Source organism: Antennarius striatus, chromosome 21 (assembly GCF_040054535.1).
Source record: "Antennarius striatus isolate MH-2024 chromosome 21, ASM4005453v1, whole genome shotgun sequence".
Taxonomy (NCBI): domain Eukaryota; kingdom Metazoa; phylum Chordata; class Actinopteri; order Lophiiformes; family Antennariidae; genus Antennarius; species Antennarius striatus.
In genome coordinates this window covers 8,811,035-8,826,932 of record NC_090796.1, presented here as the reverse complement: position 1 = coordinate 8,826,932, position 15,898 = coordinate 8,811,035, and positions in this window count along the sequence as shown.

The window sequence follows — 15,898 nt, the reverse complement described above, 5'->3', positions numbered from 1 at the left end:
ACAGATTGAGTCACACTGGAAAACAGGAAACAGGCTGTGAACAAGTGTGGCAAGCAAACAATCATGCTTTCAAAATAATCAAAGCCAATCAAATGGAGTAAATCTCTTGTCTAAGCAAAGCAACCGAGGGGGCATCGAGGTCAGGTGTAATTAAAGGTTACGATGAGCGTCTCAGCACCTGCAGGTGTCTCCATGGCATCTTATGTGGCCACACACTGGATGTAACGCTAGTAATGGAGTGAAAGTTCAATCTCCAAGTTGCAGTAAGTCACAAATCACCATTTTTGCTGTGTGATTGTGACTCAAGACTCAAATTGCATAATTAAAACCTTGTCTTTGCTTTTAATACTACCAACAAGAGGCACATTATAACCATCAGGAAAAAGGGTTGTTTTTTTCCTGATGGTGAAGAGACACTGAAAATATTTTTCAGTGTCAAAGGGTGGCACATTTTTAATCTGAACTATCACTGAACTATCACCATTGATGGCCACAGAATGTGTTGATAAAATGTCTCAATAAAAACTTTTTAAGAATGTCTTTATCCAGTTGCCAAACTGTAAAATTAAATGTTAAAAACACACCATACCGATATGATTTATGTCACAATTTATTTACATACATTCCAGTTTACGCAAGTATTGTTTACACTGTGCGGCACGGTGGCACAGTGGTTAGCACTGCCGCCTCACGACAAGGCGGACCTGGGTTCGAGTCCCACTCTGTGCGGAGTTTGCATGCTCTCCCCGTGTCTGTGTGGGTTCTCTCCAGGTTCTCCAGCTTCCTCTCACCTCCAAAAGCATGCGCGTCAGGTTGATCGGCCGTTCCAAATTGCCCGTTGGAATGAGTGTGTGTGTGCATGGTTGTATGTCTTTGTGTGTGGCTCCACGGTGCACTGGCGTCGTGCCCTGAGTGTCCCCCGCCTCACGCCCTATGCCGCCGAGATAGGCTCCGGCTCCCAGTGACCCGCTACGGCAGATACAGCGGTGGTAATCTGAAGATGACTGACTGACTGTTTACGCTGTCCCGGTAAGAAATATTTTTTTGAAAGCCTAACAGTAACGGGACTAAGGAAATACAAATGTGCAGTATTGTCAATGTTTAATGAAGCTTTATGCTGCACAGTTGTGTTATTATAGGCAAAGTCAAAATGTGTAGGTGAATTGTAATCCCAGGGTAGGATTCCGGCCGGCCAGGTTGCTTTCAGAAGGATCGTATCACAGTGCTCCCTTGTTAACGCCAAGTGTTTTTTCAGTCCGTAAGCAAATAAAATTTTGCATGCTTCCCTATCAACAGATCCTACAAACACTAATGTGCAGATGGATGCACAAACACAAGCTAAAACACACACTGGGGCACTTGAACACCATCCAATTGGGAATCTCAATATGCAGATGTGTAAATTCACATGTATTAGCAGGTTGAGGATTTTCACCTCTTTGGGTTTTCCCAAGCAGCTTATCACACACACTTTAAGAAAGTTTCTTGAGGACGTTTCGCCTCTCATCCAAGAGGCTTCTTCAGTTCTGACGGTGGCTGGTCTTGTCCCAGTTTATTAACCCTGTGGAGTTGTGGTCAGTGCTATTCACATTTCAACGACGTAGTTGAAACCTGCCTGGCTCCTCAACGATAGTTAATGGGGTGCCAGGGGGTGTCAAAGAGGGGTCTTTTTGAGAGTTTCGAAAGGACCTGATTGTAAATGGGCGAAAGTTGATGTCACAGACCACCCCCCTTGTTCAGAGATGGCTTCTTTTCTTTTGACACCCATGTCAAAGTGGAGACAAGACCAGTCACCGTCAGAACTGAAGAAGCCTCGGGATGAGAGGCGAAACGTCTTCAAGGAACTATCTTAAAGTCCAGTAGATTGATTTAAACAGCTTTGGATAAACATGACTTGGATAACTGAGAACCTACTGTACACAGACAACTTATCACACACACATCATGCTATGATTACACACAGCCACCAACCCGCTATGACTGTCCTTTATTGTTTATTGACAGTAGCTTAAGAATGGCACTGAAATTCTGACGCCTCCTAATTTAAAACGTTCTGATTCCTGGAGGAGCTAAATATAGCTACTGGTACATTTCTGAATACCATATAGAAAAACATTCCCAAACATCCTGAATAGTGACTATTCATGCGGAAAAAAGGATTCAGAGTTTTGTTTGATTATCTCAGGTTCACTGACTTTTAGCTGATCAAAATATCTGCAGCTGCACAGTGAACTTCTGTTATCTGGGAGATTTCATCAGTACCTCCCCTCACGGATACATAGGAGGGTGCTGAGCTTCCATACTAGGACTCAAACTAAAAATGTGTGAGTAGCTAAACTGAGCTTCTTGTGAAAAACAAATCAGTGTCTCTTAAAGTTGGGCAGCACTCTGGCTCAGATCTCCATTTTCAGCACTCCTCAATCTGACCCATCTTCAGGTCTTCTAAGATTATGAGCCAAAACTTTGTTGTTTACCAAACCCGTAAAAAGTAAAAAAAATTTCATACACAAGTGGAGACAGAACAGTATTTTTCAACCAAACATGTTCATCCATCCATTCAGTAATGTGTAGCTGATTACACTGGGCAGGGACAGAGGTGGGGTACACGCTGGACAGGTCGCCAGTTCTTCACAGGGCCACGCATACAAAAACAAACACCCATTCACACTCACTTTCACACCCCTTGGATATTTAGTCACCAATTCATATGAATTACTTGTTTTGGGACTGGAGGAAGAACCCAAAGGGAACCCACGAAGACACAATGAGAACATGCAAACTCCACCCACTTTGTGGCCGTGTCATCCTAAATATGTGTGTTACACGTAAAACACTTCTCACCGTCAAATTGATAAAGGTTCTTTCCCTCTCTCTCTCTAAGGCACACACACACACACACACACACACACACACACACACACACACACATCCACCTCCATTCCCACCTACCAGCTGGTTTCATCCTGGCACTCAGCTCCAGCTTAGCAACAGCATATCTGTGTGTGCTCGCATGTGCGTGTCTCTGTATGCATGTAAGTAGCGGGTGGGAAAAGTGATGCCTGCCACTACTGCATCACTCATTTCATTCTCTCTCTCATCCTCTCTCCCCTCCCTCCCTCCCTCCCTGGTGCCCATAAACCTTTAAAGTACCTATAAAACACTTGGCGAGGCCTTTTTGAAGTTTTTATGAAGATCTGGCTTTATTGTTCCCAAGAGATGAGCCCCGCTCCGCTGGCGCCTCGGAGCTTTCTAGAAGTGCCAGTGAATTCAAGAGGGGGGAGGATGGGCTTGGGTGGTAGCAGAGGAGGGAGTCCCAGGCAAAGAAGGCCTGGGGTTGGGGGGTGGCCACTGTGGAGCCTGTGTGTGTGTGTGTGTGTGTGTTTTTTACCCCCCCACCCCACCTTCATATATATGCGTAGTGTGTGGTACATATGTGTGTGTGCATACATGCAAGTGTGTCTCAGGTTGGCATACAAGATGCAGCTGCAGTGTGAACAGCAACAGGGACAGTTTTATCTTTGGGTGTTGAGCCTGTGTCCTTTGAGGTAGACTGAAGACACATCAAATCAAAGACAAGTTAAGAAAGTTCTAATAAAAGCACATGTGTGTTTGAACACAAGCATACATGTGTTGCAGCATGTGTGTCTGCGTATGCCTGTCTACGCAGACGTTAGGGGCCAGCAGGTTGCGTCCTTGTTGTTTGAAGTGGAGCTCTGTTGTTCTCATAGAGCTAAATGAATGGAGCCGGACCCCCCTCCATCTGTCTGATCCAGCGGCACCGGCCCTCCCTCCCAAATCCCGGCTCTGACGCCCGACGCATCGGCCCCCTCAAAGGAACAGTTGGCAAACGGACGGCCCATTAAACAGGCAAGGGCGATGAGCCCTCGCCAGCAAGAAACACTTGTAGACCAGAGAGAGTGTATAATCAGGATGGGGGGTCAGGGGGGTCAGGTGTGTTTGTGTGTAAGGAGGGCACATGTACTTCATATGTGTTAATGTGTTTGTAAAATACAAAACCTGAGTGCTTATTTCCGTGTGCTGGCGTTTTCATGTGCGCATGTGTGTGTGTGTGTGTGTGTGTGTGTGTGTGTGTGTGTGTGTGTGTGTGTGTGTGTGTGTGTGTGTGTGTGTGTGTGTGTGTGTCCGGTCGGTGGGAGTGACAATTCCAACTCAGCAGCCGTGACATTAGCCATGCTGGTGGCTTTGACTCTGCCTTTGCCCTTCAGATCTTCATGGTGGTGTTGACTCTCACCTTCTAATAAAGACGTCCACAGAAACTTGCCTTACTTTAGTGAATGTCATGACTCAAAGACAGTGATTAGCTCTGATTAAATAACTTACTTTATATACCTGTGTATTCCAGCTGTTGTTTTTTCATGTCTTTAATCCATTATTTTTACAGAAAACAGAGAAGATGGAAGATAACAATTAAAGATGTCCTCCAGACAAATGCAGAGGGTTGTGGCAGGAAGGGCATCCAGCATAAAAAACTTTGCTAAACAAACATTGTTGATCTAAAATGGAAAAATGATGATACGCTGTGGCGACCCCTAATGGGACAAACTAAAACGAAGCTCCTTTACTGATGGAATATGCACATGTACACACCTGCCAGGGGCTTCTCAGTGAATGTGTGTGTTCTTCTGGGAGCCTACAGTATGTTACCTCCGTTATAGTGGTGCTGAGCCTAGACTCCGGCAATCTGATGACGCAATACACACACACACTCAAAAAATTCACAAATATATTCAATTACATTTCAAAAGAAGGTCAGTGTTTAATATGCTAGCAGAAGCAGTTGAACGTGGGTGCAGTTGGGGGTTCAAAGTTCTCAAAATGAGTCGCTATTTGGGGTCCTCCTTACTCACATTCTTTGGGGGGCTATCAAACATTTGCCTGACACTTAACCCCAACCCATTTCCCAAAAACATGGCTGCATGGCTACACAAAACAGAAGGTTCTTGACTTCATCTAATGGAAGTGGAGCGTCAGCTCATCCCCTCATGATGAGCGGACAAAGTCTCTGATGCTTCCTGAGTCAAACGTTTGTCATTTTCTGCCCAGTTTTGACTCATGTCGATTTGTTTGAAATCGCACCAAACAATTTCCATTCACCCGTATTTGAATACTGGGAAAAGCAACGACTTAGATTTGCAATGAATGTCTCATACAGACGAGCCAAAGACTTGGTCCTAGGAGAGAATCAAAAGGAAATCAGGTTAAGACGGGCAAAGGAAGGGCCAGCTGATGACATTCCATGTTACAGTAAGCAGCACCTGACAAGGGATCTGAAGGAGCTCCTTTTTTTTCCCCCAAAATTTAGGATCAAACCCATTTTAGTTGTTGGTATGAGAAGAAACAGCAATGAGAAAAAACACCAGGCTGTGTATACATGTGTGTGTGTGTGTGTGCGTGCGTGCGTGTGTGTGTGTGTGTGTGTGTGTGTGTGTAGACTTGAAGGGTTCCAGCACTTCAAAATAAAAGGAGGAAATATTGGCAAACATAAAAAATGTCAGACTGTTAGTGGGAATCTCAAAATCATGAGGAACTGGAGAAAAATCATAGTGTGTGTCTGATGGGGCTGCACGCACACGTGCAACACACACACACACACAAACACACACACACACATATTCACACATACACCCAGCCTCCTCCTTTGTGCAAAAGATGATGTCATGCCTTCTGAAAACATGTGGGGGGCGGCGTCGGGGGGTTTAAGGGGGATTCCTTTGGTCCTTTCAAGTTTGCAGGGGGAGCTTGGGCCACGGCAGGGTAGACAGTATGAGGGCAGGAGGCTCAACGCTGCCACCCCCCCCCACTCTACCCCAGCAAGCAGTCACATTAGGCACGCTCCGACCACGCCATTAAAGGCCTCACACACACGCGCGTGCGCACACACACACACACACACACACACACACAGTGCACTTACTAAAGTATGCATGGACATATCTGCTAACCTGCAGGTAGGAGCCTATAGATACAAGTCAAACAATCATGTTCACGCTCAAATCAAAACTAGTGCATGCCTAAAAATAAAGACGCACATACACACACAAACAAAGGACATGCAGACACACACACTCACATACCAACAGATCAAACACGCACACACTTCAATCATGCCCACCCCCCTGGCTGTGTTATTGTTTTGAAAATATGATTGCAGTGACGGATGGGGTGGGGAGAGGAGAGGGCTCTGGCAGGGGCAAGTGGCAGGGCCCCTCTATTGTCCCTGACCAGTGTGAGTCTGTGTCCATAGCTATAGAAACTGGGGCCACACTGGGAAGGCATGCTTTCATCTCCACCACAGGCTCACCGCTGGCAATAAGGGGTCAAATAAATCCCCATGGATGCATTGAGGAGGGTGTGGAGATGGAGGGGTTGTAGGCTCATGCGGGCATACACACAAACACACACACACACATGCACTCACACACAATTAATATATTCACACCTTGTTTGTGTGAAGTCCTCAACTTCAGCTCTTTGACTCCAGCACTTCCGCTTTATCATGTTTTTATCGAATTCAGCAACTTTTAAACAGAAGCTCTTCATTTTCCCTCTCTTTCCTCCATCTGTGTTTAACAAATTAAACCACATTGTTTTAATTCAGAAATATTTAATAAGACATGGAGCAAAATGTCAGATTCATAATAGTAAGATACGTTTCACTAATACGTAAATTTACTTTCACCCTGATCTGAAAATGCGTTATAAATTTGTTAGAATGTCAATCAAAACAAATTGTAAATATATGTTTATCCTATTAACCAAAGTATATATTTTTACATAGCTAAAGAAAGGTACCTAATATTGATATACTTTATAATTTTTTAATAAATACACTCAGCCTGAATTTGATGCTTGGAACAAATTTCAAAACCAGTTGGGAAAGGGTCGAGTTTACCACCGGGTCACAACAGTCAGTGAGCATTAGAGAAAAGAAATTAATGATAAAGTGGAATTATGTTCTATTCTGTCTCTTTCATACCAAAGCTAAGCCGTTGAAAGGTGACTGAATGTGTCTTTATTATGTTGGAATAAACATGGATAGCAATCTGGATGGCTGTTGATCCAAAATCTGCATGTACCTTTAAGCAGTCACGATGCCTTCACAGACCTGCTAGCTCCCCTTGCTGTTGGCAACTACAGTACACCTCCCTGTACCGTCACAGATGCTGGTACCTGTTTGACTATTTGCCCACACAAAAGTGGCGAGCCTTTGAAGGACTCCGCTTTCACACTCAATCATGATTCGATCGCCTGTCGCCTGTGGAGCTGCTCCATCAGGTGTTTTTGAGCGTTTTCCAGTTTTCCCAGTCATTTCCTGCCCGTGTCTGAATGTTTTTTGAGATGCACTGCTGACATATGTGCCAGATTAAACCAAAAGTAAACTTTTTGTCTGCAGTTCTCAGGAAAAAGTTTGTCAGAGATGAAAAAAGTGAGAAGTAAAACATATAGCACCGTTGTTCCACATAGGCTACTAATCTGTTTATTCATACTAGTGAGTTATAACCCTTCCAAGAAATGGACACAATCAATACACTTTGTTTTGACACTTCTTGAATCTCAAGCATCAATAGTATCACATAATGTTTTATATGTCTGACATAGGAGAGACCATCATTTCACAGAGGCGTCAACATAACTTGAGGCTAAAACGCCTTGAACATGCAGCACAGGATCACAATGTTGATCATCAGGATTCACGATGTCGTGATACATTCCAGACTCGCAGACATTTAACAAGTATGCTACATACACAAACAAAGACATGCAAAATAGTACAGACACTTTCTACTTGTTTGCAACAGGCTCACACGTGCAAATAAATAATCACTCTCTCAAACACACCGATAACAGTGTTGTAAAGGATTTAAATATGCCTGGGGATCTTCATGACTCACACTCTCCAGATTGTTTGATGAACCTTCCACCATGCCCCCCCTTTCCTCTGCTCTGTTGTTATATCAAACATGTCCATCTTGACTTCATCCACTGCCCTGCTGAGGACCAAACCCTCATGGATTGATGGCAGGCTCACTCGTTATAATGTACTGTGTGTGTGTGTGTGTGTGTGTGTGTGTGAGTGTGTGTGCGTGTGCGTGTGTGTGTGTGTGCGTGCGTGCGTGCGTGCGTGTGTGTGTGTGTGTGTATCACGGCCCAGCATAAAGATGTGAGAGCTGGATAGCTGGATCAACAAACCAAATATTATGCACAGAGACAGGCAAACAACGTCTGGAGCCGATTGGATCACTGAAGTCTCTTTCTCACACACGAACTCACACACACACACACACACACACACACACACACACACACACACACACACACACACACACACACAAACATACTATTGTGATATAATGATTCAAAAACTCACGTTGAAAAAGTTCTGGCAACTGATCTCTACTGAAGTTATAGCAAACGTTCAGTTCGAGGACTATACCTTTACGCACTTAGGCCATTATTTTTTTATCATGCTACAGTATCTTATCGTTCACACCGCTCACACATGTTCGGTCTCCATTTCCTGTTATCATTGTCTGTGGCTGTTGAGATATCAATAGCAATGGCAAAGCGATAACTTTGTTCTTAGTCTATCATCTTCCTGTTGTCCTTTTATATATATAGTTATGATTATCTGCTTAACTGTATTCCTTTCATGCTGTTGTTATGCATAACCTCCAACTCCCAATCATCCTGCAGTCTTCTCAGATTCAGTCTCAGCAGAGTCATCAGCCGTCACCACCACCAGCAGCAGTAGCAGTAGAGGAGAGGAGAGGAGAGGTCAGAACCACTGCATGCCACAGACAGACTGACGATACTTCTACTGGGCTCCAGGCCGGGGACCTGGCTGTAATTACACCAGACACACACATTCATGCATGCACACACACTGTTACCAGACAGACTGAGAAAAGTGTCCGGCTCCTGTATTCTGTCTCTGTCTCTGTCTCTGTCTCTGTCTCTGTCTCTGTCTCTGTCTCTGTGTCTGTCTCTCTCTCTCTGTCTCTTTCTCTCTCTCTCTCTCTGTCTGTCTGTCTGTCTCTTTCTCAGTCTGTCTCTCTTTCTCTCTCTCTGTCTGCGTTTCTTTTTTTATGTCCGTCGTGACTTCCTTCTCACACTCCTGAACAAACTCAAGACAACATTTACAAGCGGTTTGAGAGCGGTAACCTGAACTAGACATGCGTCATGCATCCATGCATCATTTCAGAATCAGAAAATCCCAATGAAAATAAATACTTTGTGCAAACTAGCCAAAAGTATGGGGGCATCAGTTTTCTAACAGTATTCTACCCATATGTGACTTTCAAGCTATTCATTTGAAAGCAATGAAAGGGATATCTGACTGCAGGGATGTCTGCACTGTCTTTGCATTACAACTAAGGTATGGGTTTTTTTCCAGGTTCTTCAGCTTCCTTCCTCCCAACACCAAAAATGTGCAATATTGATGGATTGGTGAAATACCCACTGGCGAGGATGAGTATGATTGGTTGTTTGTCTTTTATGTGACCTTTAGATAAATTTCTGACTTGACCTGGATGTGCTGGGATAAGCTTCAAACATCCCCCAATCCCTAAACTGGATAATCAGTTAAGAAAATGAATATGCTTAAGGTTGGTAAGTAATCCCGGTTACAGTTTATAAAAATAATGTCTGGTTCATAAATTCAGGTCCTTCCTTCACTTTCCACTTTGCTAAATAACAGCTAATTATTTCCAACACACAAATTGGCAGTGGCACCAAATTAAACTTTCATTACCGGACTGATTCATCCACAAGTGTACTAGAATACCCACTAGTGAGCTTGGATGACACTTCACAATTCACAGCACCTGTTGATCCCAAAACTGTTGGATAGGGTTGACATCAAAACTGTCTGCAGAACAATCAAGGTCCCTGATTAAAAAAACTCCTTTGCCAGTCTTTATGCACTGAGACAGTGTCATAGCAAAGCAAAGACCTTCTACACAATTCTGCCATAAAATATGATTCGTATCGTTTTGTCAAACATTGATATATCCTATGGCAGTAAGGGAAAGAAAAACCCTTTGCTCCAACCATAACCAAACTTACTTTTGGCCAAAATAATGAATGTCAGTAGTCAGAATCAGAGTGCTCTCACACAAACATGGGCTTCCCTATTTTCCTGGTGAATGAACACTTGTAGTCTGAGCTTTAAACTGGCCAAATCCAAGGTTAAATAAGGTCAATAAGGTTAATGGCACAAACCACAATTGTGATCTTGTTTAGCTCTCAGACTGACACCAGCACAAATCTGTGGTATCAATAGCTCCTTGTTGATCTACTTGGCCATGCAGTTTGGCGTCTCTCTCCTCCTCTCCCTCTTTCTCCATTTGCCCTCTGACTTGTGAAAGTTATTGGAGTGTAAATGTGTTTAACAGCCTCTGTCTACTGCTCTGTGTATGGAGAGTGCTATCTGCTGTCTGCTTCCTGCTCCATAGTTATCTACGGCAGTAGTCTAAGGCTTCCAATTCAATCATAAATCTGTCTGCCGATGTGAGGAAACTGATAACTGTTAAATTACAATGTGCCAATCTGAAATGTAGATGACTATAAAGGTGGATGGAGATGATTGTGAATTCTAATTTACCAGGAATCAATGCAGTTGTTCATATTTGTTAATAGCTGAGCTGACAACAAAACCCTCTGTTCAAATCCTTGATTTAGACATCAGCAGTTTGAGGTTGAGGTCTAAGGGTGCTTTCGGCCTTTATTCTCCTACTGTTCTTCACCGCAGCACCACTTCAGTGTCTCATGACTTTGTCACTTCATTACTCTCCTTCAATTTTTATATGTACACCACCCCCCCAAGCCCAATTCCATTTCCCTGCGGTGACAGAGGAAGGCAGACGCTCCTATTTGCTCATGGCTCCAGGGGCTTGTGGCTCCCGATTAGCAAAACAGTGTGAGTCAACATCTGGTACATCCCTTGGACAAACTATCACTCTGAGCGCACACTCAGCCTGTTGTCAAACTCCCGTCTCTTTCCGTCCGGTTCCCAAGCAGGCAGGCACCCCCTGGGCGGCAGTGTGCGCTCACACATTGGCGAGACATTTCCCAAAGCCTTCCCAGTCTTCCTGGCATCTCGGCAGGCTGTCACCTTCTTACCCTCCTGCGTGTTCCACAAACATACCAGAGGGCCAAAGGGCAGCAGGGGCCATAGCTACCCGTTTGTCTACATGGTTGATTGGAGTTAGGGGCGGTGAGACTCGTTCAGGTCACGACACTGATGCGGTCCATCATGTCTGTGCAATCTACAGTGATTATTTGACAGCATTCCATCCAGGGCACAGAAGCTTTTTAATGCGGTTTAACGGGCTTCCAAGTTTAAACAGGGCCACCTCAATCTGAATCCTGTCACGGACCAATGAAGACGCCATCGTAGACTCTCCCTCCCTTTGTTTTCGTTATGCAGTGCAAGTGAGAGTATCTTGGCTCTAGACTCAACAGAACACACATGCTGAGGAGAGTGTCAGGCTAAGGAACATCTGTTGTGGTCAGTGGCTTTGGGCAAACAGTTTAATTTTGCCAAGATAGCCTGTGGCAACACAATGGCTTAGTGGTCAGGAGATTGGCGGAATAGCCCGTATTTATGGTCAGAATTTACCTGAGGTGGAAAAGCCTTCTAAAGGACATGAGGTCAATTTATACATTAAATACTTGAAGTTCCGATTAGTGTTTTGAAATTTTACATTTTTAAGTGAAACTGGAGTTGAAGTCAACTTTTCGTCTGAGAGGATTTTTTTCTATTATTGCCACTTTTTTGCCATCTTTGCCTGAACCAAGAGCCGGAGAAGCTTTTTAATGAAAACAAGTATGCAGAGTGTGATTGCCAATGATGATAATAGAGATAAAAAAAAGATTAAAATCTTAAGATGTTTGTGTGCTCCAGTATGTAAAGTGCAGGCCTTTAGGTCTTAACGTTGTTGGCATCCTTTTTCTTTTCCCTTTTCTTTCTCCATGTCTCAGTCCCTCTGGTCTCTCTGTCTCTCTTCCTCTCTTGGCTGTTGCACCACCATGGAGAGGGCTACACTGACCCTATTGTGAATGGTGGGAATTGGGCAGCGGGCCAATGATGTCATCGTACCATAGGGAAGACCAGGGGGAACGCCCTCCTGGCGTTCGGAATGCGATATTTTTTCCTGTTGTTTTCCGGAAGGCGGTGATCAATTTAATTCCATCCTCATCACTCCCTGCTCTTGGGCTAGGGGTTGGGGTGGGGGGGGTGCAAGGGGAGATGGGAGGAGGAGATGCAGAGAATAAAAAAAGGATGGGGCTCTCTCACTACACAAAATGAGATGCACGGAGTCGAACGAAAGGAAAGAACAGCACACAAGAGGAAAGCAGGATGAACCAAGATTTTTTATTTTAACTTTGTAAGATGAGAATGAGGATGATTGCTCTGGACTCCAGTGAGGTCACGCCAACTCCCCCTGTTAAAGTTACCGGGTGTTATTACAGAAGAATAGTAGTTGTACATGACAAAAAAAAGGGAATAGACTACGACAACTACGGTCACAAACTTTAATTACCCCACTGCCTCTATTCTAAGAAGACAGACACACATTTGCCACATGTACAATGGTTTTACTTCTTATTAAAATACATCATGCAAATTCTCCAGACCCACCAGACTGATAAATGTTCTGTATCCCTTTTCTAGGTATACAATATTCTAAGAATCTTTTTATCCATGGTTTTTATTCTACTCCAGGCTCTTCATTAAAGGCTAACCCAAGTATTTAACAACTTCAGAGATGAGTAAATGAGTATGTACAAAATCTGAAGAAAAACTTTTATTTTCCTAGTATTTGTTTCTGATCTTTTTCTGGCTTTGCTTGAACTCATCATTTGCTGAGTTCAAACTGGCCCCCGTCATCACACCACAGTCATGGAGCCGTCTGTGAAATGATCACCATTAATCACAGCTTGTGATCAAGCGTCTAGCAGCATTTTCTCCATTATGACTGGAATGCTGCAGTAGAAACAAAGGATGCAGAGTCATGCCCAGATTGATTTCAGATTGCACATCAGTTTGGTGTAGTATTCTTTCAATGACAGGGGAAAGATTTACACTCAATGTTTACTATTTTCTTATTTTCTTGTCAACAGAGGAAAGGGAAAACATATCACTTTGATGCTGTTTACGGCATATTTTGCAAAAATAACTTTATGATGAATTTCAAGGGAGAGGGAAAAAATGTAGGGGGGGCTTCAAAAGTAGCGTTAACGGGAGACAGATTTTTGACATGCTTCCCAAGCCATCTGCTTTGGGTTAGGCTCGGAGACAGAGTCAAATGTGGAGGAGAGAGAATAGGGGAGTGAGAGTGGGGAAGATGGTGAGGGCAGCAGGGAATAGAGGGAATGGAATATTGACATGCAATGTGAAATGTTATTTCTTGCATTGTGAGCCTCTCTGTTTTCAATTGCTGTGATATTGTGTGTAGGTACAGTATAGGAATGATAAGAGATACACATTATACATACAGCCACTCCAAATATTTAGTTGATCTCTTGCTTGTGTCACTTATATACAAGTGTATATCTATTGTACTAGAATTTAAAATATGAAGCAAATGTGTTGCACTTCTGATTTCAGGGTTTTTGAAATAAAAATGTGAAACACATTAAATATTTTTTGCAGTTTTTGACAATTCCAAAAAAGAGTGTGAAGGCTCTGGTTGGTTTGTGACACCTGTCAGCCCTCCAAGATCCAAGAGTGTTGTGCTGGAGGCATGTCAACACAGAACTAATTAGAAGATGTGCTGCAGACATATCTGTTGATTGAAGGGGGGTGAGGGAGGTGTGTGTGTGTGTGTGGGGGGGGGGTGTTTGGGGATTTAAAGTTGCACCATTTCTGCCACTCAAGACTGTTTACTAATGGTCACGGCACCATGTGAAATCCTTCAACCCCCCCCCCTTATCTCCTGACATTAGCTAATTTATAACATAAAGATAAATAAAATCCCAAAAAATAAAATCTAGATTCTGTGGTTCCGGCGAGGCTTGATGATGATGAGCCTCTCCTGTTTACTCCCTTCTTTCTTCTCCAAGCTGTCCGTCTCCATCCACCCCCTGTGCCATTCTACCACTTCCCAGTGGGCACAGCCAGCCAGTCTGGCCAGCCCTGCCCCTTGCTGTGCCCCCGCACTGGATAAGCTCCTGCTGAACCTTGGATAGAGACCTTTGTATTGAACCGTGGGGGTGTGTGTGTATGTGTATGTGTATGTGTTTGTGTCTGTGTTAGGTGTTAGTGTGTGTGTGTGTGTGTGTGTGTGTGTGTGTGTGTGTGTGTGTGTGTGTGTGTGTGTGTGTGTGTGTGTGTGTGTGTGTGTGTGTGTGTGTGTGTGTGTGTGTGTGTGTGTGTGTGCGTGGCATTCACAGCACAAGGGGAGAAGGGGGTCTTATCTGTGCGTAGGGGCTGCCCCCCAACACAACCTCACCATGCGCCCTATTGAGACCTAAGGGAGCGTGAACAATCACTGCAAAACCAAAGAGCTAAGTCCCCTTGTTATACAAGCCCAATTTTCAGTACCAGCCCCTCTCTCCTCCATCATGCGTCCCACCCCCATCCCAGTACCCCAGCCCCACTCATCAGAGGTTGACGGGCTTCGTTAAAGCGAGCCAGGGTCCTTTTATAGCGTTATTTAATTAGCCATTCCACAGCAAACTGCCATCCGGCACCACCACGGCCCCCACCCCTTATCCTCTTGTCTTTGCTGAAGCCATCTCCATCTTCATCACCACTTACTCAACATTATCCCCAGCACCCCCCCCCCTACTGTTCTCACCAGTCTCCTCCTCTCTCCTCTGCTTACCTTTATCTCCAGTAATTAGCCAGGGGATGGGGGTGGACTCATTGCAGGTTGCTTGACAGTAATAATGCTTGAGACAAGAAGGAAGGGAAATGTCTCTCCTTCCATGGGGGGTTCTCTCCCAGCCCACCACCCCAAAACCTATGGAGAGAGACAATAGACATGGACAGACCTACAGTAGCCAGCTCAGCCTGGCTGTCCCCACTGCCCACTGGGCTCTGTCTACTCTCACACCCTAATCATTAACCAGATTATGACTGTGTGTGACTAAACACATGTTGAGGGGTCAGTAAGAATTTACTAATAGGATGCAGTCATTACTGGCAGCCGACAAACTCTTTTAATCACATTAGATGCTAAAATTAAAGCACTTTTTCCATCATATTAGGATGAAGATTCAGGCTTCCCATGGATTAATGGCTCCAGCGCTGTTTTTAGATCTTGTGTCATAAAGCTGGTGAGCAACTTTCACATGAACTGCACCATAATTGTTCCAAAGGCGCTCAAAAACTAGACATGAGAAAGAGAGAGAGGGAGAGCCTGGGGAGCACCTGGATGAGGGGCCACACCGTGCTGGATTGACGCCCTCTAGTGACCACTACAAAAGATAAACGCGCTGACGAGATGAAATAATCCAACGACCCTGAGCGGTGTCTCCAAAGCGCGCAGGGACAAAATCAACAACCTTAATCCGGGATGAAATTCTTTGGGTAAACAAAACCAAAACCAAATTTAGCAACTGGTTTTAATTACATAAGGAGAGTGAAAATAAAGCAGCTTGATGTGGTTTTTGATTAAAAAGAACGTTTTGATTAAATTTATTCCTATTTGTTAGACTTAAGGTTAACCTCCGGGGATTTTTTTTTTCCTTTGCGTCAACATTCACTGGATTTTAGCACCCTCTTTATTTGGGTAAATTATGGGTTATTTGACTTGAAAGATAATACGTCCTGGTTGAATAATTTTCGAGTGCCTTGCAAGAAGACCAACATAGTTGAAGGAAAAGTAAAATATCCACCATGGTCTAATGACTACTTAGCATGGGAAAG